Raw genomic sequence first — 12,819 nt, 5'->3', positions numbered from 1 at the left:
AACTATAATGTAAAGTCTGAGGGATGATGACAAGAACTATAATGTAAAGTCTGAGGGATGATGACAAGAACTATAATGTAAAGTTTGAAGGATGATGACAAGAACTATAATGTAAAGTCTGAAGGATGATGACAAGAACTATAATGTAAAGTCTGAGGGATGATGACAAGAAATAATGCAAAGTATGAAGGATGATGACAAAAACTATAATGTAAAGTTTGAAGGATGATGACAAAAACTATAATGTAAAGTCTGAGGGATGATGACAAGAAATATAATGTAAAGTCTGAAGGATGATGACAAGAACTATAATGTAAAGTCTAAAGGATGATGACAAGAACTATACATAAAGTCTGAAGGATGATGACAAGAACTATAATATAAAGTCTGAAGGATGATGACAAGAACTATAATGTAAAGTTTGAAGGATGATGACAAGAAATATAATGCAAAGTTTGAAGGATGATGACAAGAACTATAATGTAAAGTCTGAAGGATGATGACAAGAACTATAATGTAAAGTTTGAAGGATGATGACAAGAACTATAATGCAAAGTTTGAAGGATGATGACAAGAACTATAATGTAAAGTCTAAAGGATGATGACAAGAACTATACATAAAGTCTGAGGGATGATGACAAGAACTATAATGTAAAGTCTGAAGGATGATGACAAGAACTATAATGCAAAGTTTGAGGGATGATGACAAGAACTATAATGTAAAGTCTAAAGGATGATGACAAGAACTATAATGTAAAGTCTGAGGGATGATGACAAGAACTACAATGGAAAGTCTGAAGGATGATGACAAGAACTATAATGCAAAGTTTGAAGGATGATGACAAGAACTATAATGTAAAGTCTGAGGGATGATGATAAGAAATAATGCAAAGTCTGAAGGATGATGACAAAAACTATAATGTAAAGTTTGAAGGATGATGACAAGAACTATAATGTAAAGTTTGAAGGATGATGACAAGAACTATAATGTAAAGTCTGAGGGATGATGACAAGAACTATAATGTAAAGTCTGAGGGATGATGACAAGAACTATAATGTAGAGTCTGAGGGATGATGACAAGAACTATAATGTAAAGTTTGAAGGATGATGACAAGAAATATAATGTAAAGTTTGAAGGATGATGACAAGAACTATAATGTAAAGTCTGAGGGATGATGACAAGAACTATAATGTAAAGTCTGAGGGATGATGACAAGAACTATAATGTAAAGTCTGAGGGATGATGACAAGAACTATAATGTAAAGTTTGAAGGATGATGACAAGAACTATAATGTAAAGTCTGAAGGATGATGACAAGAACTATAATGTAAAGTCTGAGGGATGATGACAAGAACTGTAATGTAAAGTCTGAGGGATGATGACAAGAACTATAATGTAAAGTCTGAGGGATGATGACAAGAACTATAATGTAAAGTCTGAGGGATGATGACAAGAACTATAATGTAAAGTTTGAAGGATGATGACAAGAACTATAATGTAAAGTCTGAGGGATGATGACAAGAACTATAATGTAAAGTTTGAAGGATGATGTCAAGAACTATAATGTAAAGTCTGAGGGATGATGACAAGAACTATAATGTAAAGTCTGAGGGATGATGACAAGAACTATAATGTAAAGTCTGAGGGATGATGACAAGAACTATAATGTAAAGTTTGAAGGATGATGACAAGAACTATAATGTAAAGTCTGAAGGATGATGACAAGAACTATAATGCAAAGTTTGAAGGATGATGACAAGAACTATAATGTAAAGTCTGAGGGATGATGATAAGAAATAATGCAAAGTCTGAAGGATGATGACAAAAACTATAATGTAAAGTTTGAAGGATGATGACAAGAACTATAATGTAAAGTTTGAAGGATGATGACAAGAACTATAATGTAAAGTCTGAGGGATGATGACAAGAACTATAATGTAGAGTCTGAGGGATGATGACAAGAACTATAATGTAAAGTTTGAAGGATGATGACAAGAACTATAATGTAAAGTTTGAAGGATGATGACAAGAAATATAATGCAAAGTTTGAAGGATGATGACAAGAACTATAATGTAAAGTCTGAAGGATGATGACAAGAACTATAATGTAAAGTCTGAAGGATGATGACAAGAACTATAATGCAAAGTTTTAGGGATGATGACAAGAACTATAATGTAATGTCTGAGGGATGATGACAAGAACTATAATGTAAAGTCTGAGGGATGATGACAAGAACTATAATGTAAAGTCTGAAGGATGATGACAAGAACTATAATGTAAAGTCTGAGGGATGATGACAAGAAATAATGCAAAGTATGAAGGATGATGACAAAAACTATAATGTAAAGTTTGAAGGATGATGACAAGAACTATAATGTAAAGTCTGAGGGATGATGACAAGAAATATAATGTAAAGTCTGAGGGATGATGACAAGAACTATAATGTAAAGTCTGAAGGATGATGACAAGAATTATAATGTAAAGTCTGAAGGATGATGACAAGAACTATAATGTAAAGTCTAAAGGATGATGACAAGAACTATACATAAAGTCTGAAGGATGATGACAAGAACTATAATGTAAAGTCTGAAGGATGATGACAAGAACTATAATGCAAAGTTTGAGGGATGATGACAAGAACTATAATGTAAAGTCTGAGGGATGATGACAAGAACTATAATGTAAAGTCTGAGGGATGATGACAAGAACTATAATGTAAAGTCTGAAGGATGATGACAAGAACTATATTGCAAAGTTTGAAGGATGATGACTAGAACTATAATGTAAAGTCTGAAGGATGATGACAAGAACTATAATGTAAAGTCTAAAGGATGATGACAAGAACTATACATAAAGTCTGAAGGATGATGACAAAAACTATAATGTAAAGTTTGAAGGATGATGACAAGAACTATAATGTAAAGTCTGAGGGATGATGACAAGAAATATAATGTAAAGTCTGAGGGATGATGACAAGAACTATAATGTAAAGTCTGAAGGATGATGACAAGAACTATAATGTAAAGTCTGAAGGATGATGACAAGAACTATAATGTAAAGTCTGAAGGATGATGACAAGAACTATACATAAAGTCTGAAGGATGATGACAAGAACTATAATGTAAAGTCTGAAGGATGATGACAAGAACTATAATGTAAAGTTTGAAGGATGATGACAAGAAATATAATGCAAAGTTTGAAGGATGATGACAAGAACTATAATGTAAAGTCTGAAGGATGATGACAAGAACTATAATGTAAAGTCTGAAGGATGATGACAAGAACTATAATGCAAAGTTTGAGGGATAATGACAAGAACTATAATGTAAAGTCTGAGGGATGATGACAAGAACTATAATGTAAAGTCTGAGGGATGATGACAAGAACTATAATGTAAAGTCTGAAGGATGATGACAAGAACTATATTGCAAAGTTTGAAGGATGACGACAAGAACTATAATGTAAAGTCTGAAGGATGATGACAAGAACTATAATGTAAAGTCTGAAGGATGATGACAAGAACTATAATGTAAAGTCTGAGGGATGATGACAAGAAATAATGCAAAGTATGAAGGATGATGACAAAAACTATAATGTAAAGTTTGAAGGATGATGACAAAAACTATAATGTAAAGTCTGAGGGATGATGACAAGAAATATAATGTAAAGTCTGAGGGATGATGACAAGAACTATAATGTAAAGTCTGAAGGATGATGACAAGAACTATAATGTAAAGTCTGAAGGATGATGACAAGAACTATAATGTAAAGTCTAAAGGATGATGACAAGAACTATACATAAAGTCTGAAGGATGATGACAAGAACTATAATATAAAGTCTGAAGGATGATGACAAGAACTATAATGTAAAGTTTGAAGGATGATGACAAGAAATATAATGCAAAGTTTGAAGGATGATGACAAGAACTATAATGTAAAGTCTGAAGGATGATGACAAGAACTATAATGTAAAGTTTGAAGGATGATGACAAGAACTATAATGCAAAGTTTGAAGGATGATGACAAGAACTATAATGTAAAGTCTAAAGGATGATGACAAGAACTATACATAAAGTCTGAGGGATGATGACAAGAACTATAATGTAAAGTCTGAAGGATGATGACAAGAACTATAATGCAAAGTTTGAGGGATGATGACAAGAACTATAATGTAAAGTCTAAAGGATGATGACAAGAACTATAATGTAAAGTCTGAGGGATGATGACAAGAACTACAATGGAAAGTCTGAAGGATGATGACAAGAACTATAATGCAAAGTTTGAAGGATGATGACAAGAACTATAATGTAAAGTCTGAGGGATGATGATAAGAAATAATGCAAAGTCTGAAGGATGATGACAAAAACTATAATGTAAAGTTTGAAGGATGATGACAAGAACTATAATGTAAAGTCTGAGGGATGATGACAAGAAATATAATGTAAAGTCTGAGGGATGATGACAAGAACTATAATGTAAAGTCTGAAGGATGATGACAAGAATTATAATGTAAAGTCTGAAGGATGATGACAAGAACTATAATGTAAAGTTTGAAGGATGATGACAAGAACTATAATGTAAAGTCTGAAGGATGATGACAAGAACTATAATGCAAAGTTTGAAGGATGATGACAAGAACTATAATGTAATGTCTGAGGGATGATGATAAGAAATAATGCAAAGTCTGAAGGATGATGACAAAAACTATAATGTAAAGTTTGAAGGATGATGACAAGAACTATAATGTAAAGTTTGAAGGATGATGACAAGAACTATAATGTAAAGTCTGAGGGATGATGACAAGAACTATAATGTAAAGTCTGAGGGATGATGACAAGAACTATAATGTAGAGTCTGAGGGATGATGACAAGAACTATAATGTAAAGTTTGAAGGATGATGACAAGAACTATAATGTAAAGTTTGAAGGATGATGACAAGAACTATAATGTAAAGTCTGAGGGATGATGACAAGAACTATAATGTAAAGTCTGAGGGATGATGACAAGAACTATAATGTAAAGTCTGAGGGATGATGACAAGAACTATAATGTAAAGTTTGAAAGATGATGACAAGAACTATAATGTAAAGTCTGAAGGATGATGACAAGAACTATAATGTAAAGTCTGAGGGATGATGACAAGAACTGTAATGTAAAGTCTGAGGGATGATGACAAGAACTATAATGTAAAGTCTTAGGGATGATGACAAGAACTATAATGTAAAGTTTGAAGGATGATGACAAGAACTATAATGTAAAGTCTTAGGGATGATGACAAGAACTATAATGTAAAGTCTGAGGGATGATGACAAGAACTATAATGTAAAGTTTGAAAGATGATGACAAGAACTATAATGTAAAGTCTGAAGGATGATGACAAGAACTATAATGTAAAGTCTGAGGGATGATGACAAGAACTGTAATGTAAAGTCTGAGGGATGATGACAAGAACTATAATGTAAAGTCTTAGGGATGATGACAAGAACTATAATGTAAAGTCTGAGGGATGATGACAAGAACTATAATGTAAAGTTTGAAGGATGATGACAAGAACTATAATGTAAAGTCTGAGGGATGATGACAAGAACTATAATGTAAAGTCTGAGGGATGATGACAAGAACTATAATGTAAAGTTTGAAGGATGATGACAAGAACTATAATGTAAAGTCTGAAGGATGATGACAAGAACTATAATGCAAAGTTTGAAGGATGATGACAAGAACTATAATGTAATGTCTGAGGGATGATGATAAGAAATAATGCAAAGTCTGAAGGATGATGACAAAAACTATAATGTAAAGTTTGAAGGATGATGACAAGAACTATAATGTAAAGTTTGAAGGATGATGACAAGAACTATAATGTAAAGTCTGAGGGATGATGACAAGAACTATAATGTAGAGTCTGAGGGATGATGACAAGAACTATAATGTAAAGTTTGAAGGATGATGACAAGAACTATAATGTAAAGTTTGAAGGATGATGACAAGAACTATAATGTAAAGTCTGAGGGATGATGACAAGAACTATAATGTAAAGTCTGAGGGATGATGACAAGAACTATAATGTAAAGTTTGAAGGATGATGACAAGAACTATAATGTAAAGTCTGAGGGATGATGACAAGAACTATAATGTAAAGTCTGAGGGATGATGACAAGAACTATAATGTAAAGTCTGAGGGATGATGACAAGAACTATAATGTAAAGTTTGAAGGATGATGACAAGAACTATAATGTAAAGTCTGAAGGATGATGACAAGAACTATAATGTAAAGTTTGAAGGATGATGACAAGAACTATAATGTAAAGTCTTAGGGATGATGACAAGAACTATAATGTAAAGTCTGAGGGATGATGACAAGAACTATAATGTAAAGTTTGAAAGATGATGACAAGAACTATAATGTAAAGTCTGAAGGATGATGACAAGAACTATAATGTAAAGTCTGAGGGATGATGACAAGAACTGTAATGTAAAGTCTGAGGGATGATGACAAGAACTATAATGTAAAGTCTGAAGGATGATGACAAGAACTATAATGTAAAGTCTGAGGGATGATGACAAGAAATAATGCAAAGTATGAAGGATGATGACAAAAACTATAATGTAAAGTTTGAAGGATGATGACAAGAACTATAATGTAAAGTCTGAGGGATGATGACAAGAAATATAATGTAAAGTCTGAGGGATGATGACAAGAACTATAATGTAAAGTCTGAAGGATGATGACAAGAATTATAATGTAAAGTCTGAAGGATGATGACAAGAACTATAATGTAAAGTCTAAAGGATGATGACAAGAACTATGCATAAAGTCTGAAGGATGATGACAAGAACTATAATGTAAAGTCTGAAGGATGATGACAAGAACTATAATGCAAAGTTTGAGGGATGATGACAAGAACTATAATGTAAAGTCTGAGGGATGATGACAAGAACTATAATGTAAAGTCTGAGGGATGATGACAAGAACTATAATGTAAAGTCTGAAGGATGATGACAAGAACTATATTGCAAAGTTTGAAGGATGATGACTAGAACTATAATGTAAAGTCTGAAGGATGATGACAAGAACTATAATGTAAAGTCTAAAGGATGATGACAAGAACTATACATAAAGTCTGAAGGATGATGACAAAAACTATAATGTAAAGTTTGAAGGATGATGACAAGAACTATAATGTAAAGTCTGAGGGATGATGACAAGAAATATAATGTAAAGTCTGAGGGATGATGACAAGAACTATAATGTAAAGTCTGAAGGATGATGACAAGAACTATAATGTAAAGTCTGAAGGATGATGACAAGAACTATAATGTAAAGTCTGAAGGATGATGACAAGAACTATACATAAAGTCTGAAGGATGATGACAAGAACTATAATGTAAAGTCTGAAGGATGATGACAAGAACTATAATGTAAAGTTTGAAGGATGATGAGAAGAAATATAATGCAAAGTTTGAAGGATGATGACAAGAACTATAATGTAAAGTCTGAAGGATGATGACAAGAACTATAATGTAAAGTCTGAAGGATGATGACAAGAACTATAATGCAAAGTTTGAGGGATAATGACAAGAACTATAATGTAAAGTCTGAGGGATGATGACAAGAACTATAATGTAAAGTCTGAGGGATGATGACAAGAACTATAATGTAAAGTCTGAAGGATGATGACAAGAACTATATTGCAAAGTTTGAAGGATGACGACAAGAACTATAATGTAAAGTCTGAAGGATGATGACAAGAACTATAATGTAAAGTCTGAAGGATGATGACAAGAACTATAATGTAAAGTCTGAGGGATGATGACAAGAAATAATGCAAAGTATGAAGGATGATGACAAAAACTATAATGTAAAGTTTGAAGGATGATGACAAAAACTATAATGTAAAGTCTGAGGGATGATGACAAGAAATATAATGTAAAGTCTGAGGGATGATGACAAGAACTATAATGTAAAGTCTGAAGGATGATGACAAGAACTATAATGTAAAGTCTGAAGGATGATGACAAGAACTATAATGTAAAGTCTAAAGGATGATGACAAGAACTATACATAAAGTCTGAAGGATGATGACAAGAACTATAATATAAAGTCTGAAGGATGATGACAAGAACTATAATGTAAAGTTTGAAGGATGATGACAAGAAATATAATGCAAAGTTTGAAGGATGATGACAAGAACTATAATGTAAAGTCTGAAGGATGATGACAAGAACTATAATGTAAAGTTTGAAGGATGATGACAAGAACTATAATGCAAAGTTTGAAGGATGATGACAAGAACTATAATGTAAAGTCTAAAGGATGATGACAAGAACTATACATAAAGTCTGAGGGATGATGACAAGAACTATAATGTAAAGTCTGAAGGATGATGACAAGAACTATAATGCAAAGTTTGAAGGATGATGACAAGAACTATAATGTAAAGTCTGAGGGATGATGATAAGAAATAATGCAAAGTCTGAAGGATGATGACAAAAACTATAATGTAAAGTTTGAAGGATGATGACAAGAACTATAATGTAAAGTTTGAAGGATGATGACAAGAACTATAATGTAAAGTCTGAGGGATGATGACAAGAACTATAATGTAGAGTCTGAGGGATGATGACAAGAACTATAATGTAAAGTTTGAAGGATGATGACAAGAACTATAATGTAAAGTTTGAAGGATGATGACAAGAAATATAATGCAAAGTTTGAAGGATGATGACAAGAACTATAATGTAAAGTCTGAAGGATGATGACAAGAACTATAATGTAAAGTCTGAAGGATGATGACAAGAACTATAATGCAAAGTTTTAGGGATGATGACAAGAACTATAATGTAATGTCTGAGGGATGATGACAAGAACTATAATGTAAAGTCTGAGGGATGATGACAAGAACTATAATGTAAAGTCTGAAGGATGATGACAAGAACTATAATGTAAAGTCTGAGGGATGATGACAAGAAATAATGCAAAGTATGAAGGATGATGACAAAAACTATAATGTAAAGTTTGAAGGATGATGACAAGAACTATAATGTAAAGTCTGAGGGATGATGACAAGAAATATAATGTAAAGTCTGAGGGATGATGACAAGAACTATAATGTAAAGTCTGAAGGATGATGACAAGAATTATAATGTAAAGTCTGAAGGATGATGACAAGAACTATAATGTAAAGTCTAAAGGATGATGACAAGAACTATACATAAAGTCTGAAGGATGATGACAAGAACTATAATGTAAAGTCTGAAGGATGATGACAAGAACTATAATGCAAAGTTTGAGGGATGATGACAAGAACTATAATGTAAAGTCTGAGGGATGATGACAAGAACTATAATGTAAAGTCTGAGGGATGATGACAAGAACTATAATGTAAAGTCTGAAGGATGATGACAAGAACTATATTGCAAAGTTTGAAGGATGATGACTAGAACTATAATGTAAAGTCTGAAGGATGATGACAAGAACTATAATGTAAAGTCTAAAGGATGATGACAAGAACTATACATAAAGTCTGAAGGATGATGACAAAAACTATAATGTAAAGTTTGAAGGATGATGACAAGAACTATAATGTAAAGTCTGAGGGATGATGACAAGAAATATAATGTAAAGTCTGAGGGATGATGACAAGAACTATAATGTAAAGTCTGAAGGATGATGACAAGAACTATAATGTAAAGTCTGAAGGATGATGACAAGAACTATAATGTAAAGTCTGAAGGATGATGACAAGAACTATACATAAAGTCTGAAGGATGATGACAAGAACTATAATGTAAAGTCTGAAGGATGATGACAAGAACTATAATGTAAAGTTTGAAGGATGATGACAAGAAATATAATGCAAAGTTTGAAGGATGATGACAAGAACTATAATGTAAAGTCTGAAGGATGATGACAAGAACTATAATGTAAAGTCTGAAGGATGATGACAAGAACTATAATGCAAAGTTTGAGGGATAATGACAAGAACTATAATGTAAAGTCTGAGGGATGATGACAAGAACTATAATGTAAAGTCTGAGGGATGATGACAAGAACTATAATGTAAAGTCTGAAGGATGATGACAAGAACTATATTGCAAAGTTTGAAGGATGACGACAAGAACTATAATGTAAAGTCTGAAGGATGATGACAAGAACTATAATGTAAAGTCTGAAGGATGATGACAAGAACTATAATGTAAAGTCTGAGGGATGATGACAAGAAATAATGCAAAGTATGAAGGATGATGACAAAAACTATAATGTAAAGTTTGAAGGATGATGACAAAAACTATAATGTAAAGTCTGAGGGATGATGACAAGAAATATAATGTAAAGTCTGAGGGATGATGACAAGAACTATAATGTAAAGTCTGAAGGATGATGACAAGAACTATAATGTAAAGTCTGAAGGATGATGACAAGAACTATAATGTAAAGTCTAAAGGATGATGACAAGAACTATACATAAAGTCTGAAGGATGATGACAAGAACTATAATATAAAGTCTGAAGGATGATGACAAGAACTATAATGTAAAGTTTGAAGGATGATGACAAGAAATATAATGCAAAGTTTGAAGGATGATGACAAGAACTATAATGTAAAGTCTGAAGGATGATGACAAGAACTATAATGTAAAGTTTGAAGGATGATGACAAGAACTATAATGCAAAGTTTGAAGGATGATGACAAGAACTATAATGTAAAGTCTAAAGGATGATGACAAGAACTATACATAAAGTCTGAGGGATGATGACAAGAACTATAATGTAAAGTCTGAAGGATGATGACAAGAACTATAATGCAAAGTTTGAGGGATGATGACAAGAACTATAATGTAAAGTCTAAAGGATGATGACAAGAACTATAATGTAAAGTCTGAGGGATGATGACAAGAACTACAATGGAAAGTCTGAAGGATGATGACAAGAACTATAATGCAAAGTTTGAAGGATGATGACAAGAACTATAATGTAAAGTCTGAGGGATGATGATAAGAAATAATGCAAAGTCTGAAGGATGATGACAAAAACTATAATGTAAAGTTTGAAGGATGATGACAAGAACTATAATGTAAAGTCTGAGGGATGATGACAAGAAATATAATGTAAAGTCTGAGGGATGATGACAAGAACTATAATGTAAAGTCTGAAGGATGATGACAAGAATTATAATGTAAAGTCTGAAGGATGATGACAAGAACTATAATGTAAAGTTTGAAGGATGATGACAAGAACTATAATGTAAAGTCTGAAGGATGATGACAAGAACTATAATGCAAAGTTTGAAGGATGATGACAAGAACTATAATGTAATGTCTGAGGGATGATGATAAGAAATAATGCAAAGTCTGAAGGATGATGACAAAAACTATAATGTAAAGTTTGAAGGATGATGACAAGAACTATAATGTAAAGTTTGAAGGATGATGACAAGAACTATAATGTAAAGTCTGAGGGATGATGACAAGAACTATAATGTAAAGTCTGAGGGATGATGACAAGAACTATAATGTAGAGTCTGAGGGATGATGACAAGAACTATAATGTAAAGTTTGAAGGATGATGACAAGAACTATAATGTAAAGTTTGAAGGATGATGACAAGAACTATAATGTAAAGTCTGAGGGATGATGACAAGAACTATAATGTAAAGTCTGAGGGATGATGACAAGAACTATAATGTAAAGTCTGAGGGATGATGACAAGAACTATAATGTAAAGTTTGAAAGATGATGACAAGAACTATAATGTAAAGTCTGAAGGATGATGACAAGAACTATAATGTAAAGTCTGAGGGATGATGACAAGAACTGTAATGTAAAGTCTGAGGGATGATGACAAGAACTATAATGTAAAGTCTTAGGGATGATGACAAGAACTATAATGTAAAGTTTGAAGGATGATGACAAGAACTATAATGTAAAGTCTTAGGGATGATGACAAGAACTATAATGTAAAGTCTGAGGGATGATGACAAGAACTATAATGTAAAGTTTGAAAGATGATGACAAGAACTATAATGTAAAGTCTGAAGGATGATGACAAGAACTATAATGTAAAGTCTGAGGGATGATGACAAGAACTGTAATGTAAAGTCTGAGGGATGATGACAAGAACTATAATGTAAAGTCTTAGGGATGATGACAAGAACTATAATGTAAAGTCTGAGGGATGATGACAAGAACTATAATGTAAAGTTTGAAGGATGATGACAAGAACTATAATGTAAAGTCTGAGGGATGATGACAAGAACTATAATGTAAAGTCTGAGGGATGATGACAAGAACTATAATGTAAAGTTTGAAGGATGATGACAAGAACTATAATGTAAAGTCTGAAGGATGATGACAAGAACTATAATGCAAAGTTTGAAGGATGATGACAAGAACTATAATGTAATGTCTGAGGGATGATGATAAGAAATAATGCAAAGTCTGAAGGATGATGACAAAAACTATAATGTAAAGTTTGAAGGATGATGACAAGAACTATAATGTAAAGTTTGAAGGATGATGACAAGAACTATAATGTAAAGTCTGAGGGATGATGACAAGAACTATAATGTAGAGTCTGAGGGATGATGACAAGAACTATAATGTAAAGTTTGAAGGATGATGACAAGAACTATAATGTAAAGTTTGAAGGATGATGACAAGAACTATAATGTAAAGTCTGAGGGATGATGACAAGAACTATAATGTAAAGTCTGAGGGATGATGACAAGAACTATAATGTAAAGTTTGAAGGATGATGACAAGAACTATAATGTAAAGTCTGAGGGATGATGACAAGAACTATAATGTAAAGT

The sequence above is a fragment of the Sinohyriopsis cumingii genome, chromosome 7 (genome assembly GCF_028554795.1).
Source record: "Sinohyriopsis cumingii isolate HCF-2022 chromosome 7, ASM2855479v2, whole genome shotgun sequence".
NCBI lineage: Eukaryota > Metazoa > Mollusca > Bivalvia > Unionida > Unionidae > Sinohyriopsis > Sinohyriopsis cumingii.
Note: the sequence above shows the minus strand (reverse complement) of the source record.